Raw genomic sequence first — 6,826 nt, forward strand, 5'->3', positions numbered from 1 at the left:
ACCTACATGAAGCATGTACTAGATAAAGGACCACTAAATACCTACATGAAGCATGTACTAGATAAAGGACCACTAAATACCTACATGAAGCATGTACTAGATAAAGGACCACTAAATACCTACATGAAGCATGTACTAGATAAAGGACCACTAAATACCTACATGAAGCATGTACTAGATAAAGGACCACTAAATACCTACATGAAACATGTACTAGATACAGGACCACTAAATACCTACATGAAGCATGTACTAGATACAGGACCACTAAATACCTACATGAAGCATGTACTAGATAAAGGACCACTAAATACCTACATGAAGCATGTACTAGATACAGGGCCACTAAATACCTACATGAAGCATGTACTAGATACAGGACCACTAAATACCTACATGAAGCATGTACTAGATAAAGGACCACTAAATACCTACATGAAGCATGTACTAGATACAGGGCCACTAAATACCTACATGAAGCATGTACTAGATACAGGACCACTAAAAACCTACATGAAGCATGTACTAGATACAGGACCACTAAATACCTACATGAAGCATGTACTAGATACAGGACCACTAAATACCTACATGAAGCATGTACTAGATAAAGGACCACTAAATACCTACATGAAGCATGTACTAGATACAGGACCACTAAATACCTACATGAAGCATGTACTAGATAAAGGACCACTAAATACCTACATGAAGCATGTACTAGATAAAGGACCACTAAATACCTACATGAAGCATGTACTAGATAAAGGACCACTAAATACCTACATGAAGCATGTACTAGATACAGGACCACTAAATACCTACATGAAGCATGTACTAGATAAAGGACCACTAAATACCTACATGAAGCATGTACTAGATACAGGACCACTAAATACCTACATGAAGCATGTACTAGATACAGGACCACTAAATACCTACATGAAGCATGTACTAGATACAGGACACTAAATACCTACATGAAGCATGTACTAGATACAGGACCACTAAATACCTACATGAAGCATGTACTAGATACAGGACCACTAAATACCTACATGAAGCATGTACTAGATAAAGGACCACTAAATACCTACATGAAGCATGTACTAGATACAGGACCACTAAATACCTACATGAAGCATGTACTGGATACAGGACCACTAAATACCTACATGAAGCATGTACTAGATAAAGGACCACTAAATACCTACATGAAGCATGTACTAGATAAAGGACCACTAAATACCTACATGAAGCATGTACTAGATAAAGGACCACTAAATACCTACATGAAGCATGTACTAGATAAAGGACCACTAAATACCTACATGAAGCATGTACTAGATACAGGACCACTAAATACCTACATGAAGCATGTACTAGATACAGGACCACTAAATATCTACATGAAGCATGTACTAGATAAAGGACCACTAAATACCTACATGAAGCATGTACTAGATACAGGACCACTAAATACCTACATGAAGCATGTACTAGATACAGGACCACTAATACTACATGAAGCATGTACTAGATAAAGGACCACTAAATACCTACATGAAGCATGTACTAGATAAAGGACCACTAAATACCTACATGAAGCATGTACTAGATACAGGACCACTAAATACCTACATGAAGCATGTACTAGATACAGGACCACTAAATACCTACATGAAGCATGTACTGGATACAGGACCACTAAATACCTACATGAAGCATGTACTAGATACAGGACCACTAAATACCTACATGAAGCATGTACTAGATAAAGGACCACTAAATACCTACATGAAGCATGTACTAGATAAAGGACCACAAATACCTACATGAAGCATGTACTAGATAAAGGACCACTAAATACCTACATGAAGCATGTACTAGATACAGGACCACTAAATACCTACATGAAGCATGTACTAGATACAGGACCACTAAATATCTACATGAAGCATGTACTAGATAAAGGACCACTAAATACCTACATGAAGCATGTACTAGATACAGGACCACTAAATACCTACATGAAGCATGTACTAGATACAGGACCACTAAATACCTACATGAAGCATGTACTAGATAAAGGACCACTAAATACCTACATGAAGCATGTACTAGATAAAGGACCACTAAATACCTACATGAAGCATGTACTAGATAAAGGACCACTAAATACCTACATGAAGCATGTACTAGATACAGGACCACTAAATACCTACATGAAGCATGTACTAGATAAAGGACCACTAAATACCTACATGAAGCATGTACTAGATACAGGACCACTAAATACCTACATGAAGCATGTAATAGATAAAGGACCACTAAATACCTACATGAAGCATGTACTAGATAAAGGACCACAAATACCTACATGAAGCATGTACTAGATAAAGGACCACGAAATACCTACATGAAGCATGTACTAGATAAAGGACCACTAAATACCTACATGAAGCATGTACTAGATACAGGACCACTAAATACCTACATGAAGCATGTACTAGATAAAGGACCACTAAATACCTACATGAAGCATGTACTAGATAAAGGACAACTAAATACCTACATGAAGCATGTACTAGATACAGGACCACTAAATACCTACATGAAGCATGTACTAGATACAGGACCACTAAATACCTACATGAAGCATGTACTAGATAAAGGACCACTAAATACCTACATGAAGCATGTACTAGATAAAGGACCACTAAATACCTACATGAAGCATGTACTAGATACAGGACCACTAAATACCTACATGAAGCATGTACTAGATACAGGACCACTAAATACCTACATGAAGCATGTACTAGATACAGGACCACTAAATACCTACATGAAGCATGTACTAGATAAAGGACCACTAAATACCTACATGAAGCATGTACTAGATACAGGACCACTAAATACCTACATGAAGCATGTACTAGATACAGGACCACTAAATACCTACATGAAGCATGTACTAGATACAGGACCACTAAATACCTACATGAAGCATGTACTAGATACAGGACCACTAAATACCTACATGAAGCATGTACTAGATACAGGACCACTAAATACCTACATGAAGCATGTACTAGATACAGGACCACTAAATACCTACATGAAGCATGTACTAGATAAAGGACCACTAAATACCTACATGAAGCATGTACTAGATAAAGGATCACTAAATACCTACATGAAGCATGTACTAGATACAGGACCACTAAATACCTACATGAAGCATGTACTAGATACAGGACCACTAAATACCTACATGAAGCATGTACTAGATAAAGGACCACTAAATACCTACATGAAGCATGTACTAGATACAGGACCACTAAATACCTACATGAAGCATGTACTAGATACAGGACCACTAAATACCTACATGAAGCATGTACTAGATAAAGGACCACTAAATACCTACATGAAGCATGTACTAGATAAAGGACCACTAAATACCTACATGAAGCATGTACTAGATAAAGGACCACTAAATACTGTCCTGGAAATTAAAAACTGATTCATTTTATTTAAATTTTTCCAATCAAATGATTTATTTATTTAGTTCATAGCTTCTTAAAGCCATACTGAAGAATTTCCACTTGTACAACTGTAATTATTTTTAATGGTGATGGGGGACACAGAAGTGGCTATAGAAAACCACTAATGTAACAGGGTGGTATATACATGTACTAAATTCTATCTACCTCCCTTCAGTCTAGTGGTAGAAGTATGGGCTCTAAACCCAGAGATCGGTGGTTCAAATCCCCAGCTGGTGAAGCTTGGTCAAACATGGTCCGAGGGCATGTTTGTTATTGATGAACGAACATGTGATGTACAGATATGTACACCATACTCGTACGCAAGTGACTTTCAACATACGTTAAATTGCAAAATGGACACATTGCATCATTAACCGCTTATTGTCATTAAATCCCCACAGGCAGTGAGAGCAGGGGAACCCGTAAATTCCCTATCCAAGGGTCAGGTTTGAACCTGCACACTGTGTACTAGCAATTGAAAGGCAAGCACCTCTAACCAGTAAACCACAGCCACTGCAATTCATTCCAAAATATATATATATATATACATATATAACCCTATGTTGTTTGAAAAGAACATATGTCTGTACCTGAAATACTTTAGTAACTAAGACCTTAATATATGAACAGTATAATATATAACACGGGTATGTAAGTCTTCCTATCTATCTAAACCTGCAATTATACAGAGTGTATCTTTTTCTTTAGCAAAATCAGCTGGTGAAAATGAAGCTACCAAAACAACATACAACAGCTGAGCAGTGTACAACAATAGCTAATTAATATTATTACCAAACACAGCAGCAAATCGTTCAGTGAACCAATCCTTGATCATGTGACAGTCTAACCTGGGAGAAGTCTGTGTGCTTAACACATTCTGACTGGTAGTTCCACTGAGCTTTAGCCTGCAGAAAGGCCGACAGGACACCCTGGCAACTCCACGCTGGCCACCTGAGAAAACCAGTTCTAAAACTGTGCCCCCCCCCCCCCACCCACCTTCCCACCCACCCCAACACCCGACCAAAACTTGCGGGCTAACCTCTGAATTGTGTATGAAAATGAGTTCTAGAAAGCTTGTGGTGATGTAATAAATGAGCGAATGGATACAACAAAAAAAGAAGAAAAAGAAGAAAAAAAGTTGAGTGTAGGCCCAGAATATTTCCTCCTCACAGTTTTACCACCAACCCTCTCTCCCTCTCTCTCTCTCTCAGTCACACTGCTATAAATATAGTGTGCATGTGTGTGTACCGAGCCTAATAGAGTACATGCAAATACCATAAACCCTTGACAAATTTGACCAACAAAAGTAAAACTTTATATACCATTTCAAAACGCGATTTGAGAGGGTTAAAATGTACTGTTCAGGTTGAGAAACTTACAAACCTTGGAAAAATTACAAATTAGCCTGTCCAGATACGATAGCATTTTCTCAAATATATGTGAAAACGAGCGTTTGTATGATTTGTTGAGGATTTAATGTATACATATGATTTACACACTGAATATGTTTATAATACCTCTGCCAGACTATGCTAAACCTGTTCTACAAGAACATCTTCATCATTAGCATTATAACCTGGCGGGTCCTTCTAAATCCCCCAGACAAGATCTACCACAGCAGCAAACATGAAGATGTACATTCTTCTTATCATTTTTTTCCCTCCCCTTTTTGTCTTTCATCCCAGAGACAATCTTGATTGTACATGTAGCTATGCACGAGTGTGTGCAGCCATGGAAAAATTATTTACACAAAACAGCTGTTATGTTATACTGGATTCAACATACAGGCCTACTCCAGAAGTTTGTTTAAGACCAATTGTATTTCGCTTAATGTTTTTGGGGGTGTAAATATGCACTTTCAGAAGCACATAATGAACCGTTTAAAAATGACACTTCTGTTGCCAACTCTTACATGTATTTTTTTTTGTTATAAGAAATTAACCGAACTTCACAAAAAGCACCGATGTGGCTCTTCAGTTGGAATGAAGCAAGATATGTCAATTGGCAAATGCTGAACTTGAGATTAAATGCAGTATTTCTAAATACTGAATTATTTTCCCTAATGTAAATACATGTGCTTTTATAATAATTCTTCAACTTTTTCAACCACCTCTGCAACCAATATTTTGAAACATATGAAGTGTAGACGAATAAATTGCAGCGTTTAGGTAGCTTACATCTTTAGTGACACAGACATATCATTTTTGCATCCTTTTCATAATAACTGAATTTTTTTGCCTAAATTTCTCTGAGCAACAAAAAAAAAAAAGATTTAGAGGCTGAAAAGGTTGAAGATTTAAAGGAAAAATAACTATTTTCAAAATGTTCCATAGTCAAAAAAGAGAAATACAATGTGACATGTGACCCGAGAAGTCTACCTGGTTATTATTCTTTGCTTTTTATGGCATATACATAAAACAATCCTGAAACTAATTTTATTACATTCTTTATGTTCACCTTAACAAAACTCAAAATGTCCTGAATTATGAATGACATTGTACAGACTACTTTTCAGTACTTGGAAAATAGATTATATTTAAGTCATTGAAAGACAAGCATCTTATCCACTTGGGCATGACCGACTCTACAAAAATCAGTGTTTAATTAACAATATAATTTAGTACTGACTGCCATTTATTTTTTTGCTTGGAGCTTTATGCCATACTCGAGAATATTTCACATATATACCCCAGCGGCCAGTATTATAGTGGGAGGAAACTCGGTGGAAACCCACAGCCACCTGCAGGCCTTCCCACATACAAAGCAACTCATGGCGATTGCATAGTGAAAGGCTAATGGGTTATTGCCATGTTCGAGCACACTCTAACCACCAAGTCACATAACTGATTGGTATTAAGCCTTGGTGTTTAAGGGATCTCCTTTTTTTCCAGTATGATTCATGGTTTTCCTGAAATCTGCTTTTACACCTGTTTCAGTACCCGATGCCCTCTAATCTGGTTTTTCTACCTATCCAGTTATACATGTAGGTTTTTGATCCAGTCAATTTAGGCCACAGTAAATGCCTATTTGTCTGACCTCATAGACTCAGTACAAGGAAAAATTTTAAGTCTAAAAATAGCATAGTGTCTGGGTCAAACTGTAAGCATTAGACTGTGTACGTGCATGATCTTCATCTGTGAATATTTTGAAAAAGTTGTCACTTTTTCGTCTTGCCAGTGTGAGAGATATTATATAATACAACACCAGTTCACTGAAGAATTTGCCCTTCACATAGAATATGTGAGTCGCCATACCCTACACTTTACAACTTCCCT

Source organism: Liolophura sinensis, chromosome 11 (genome assembly GCF_032854445.1).
Source record: "Liolophura sinensis isolate JHLJ2023 chromosome 11, CUHK_Ljap_v2, whole genome shotgun sequence".
Lineage (NCBI taxonomy): Eukaryota > Metazoa > Mollusca > Polyplacophora > Chitonida > Chitonidae > Liolophura > Liolophura sinensis.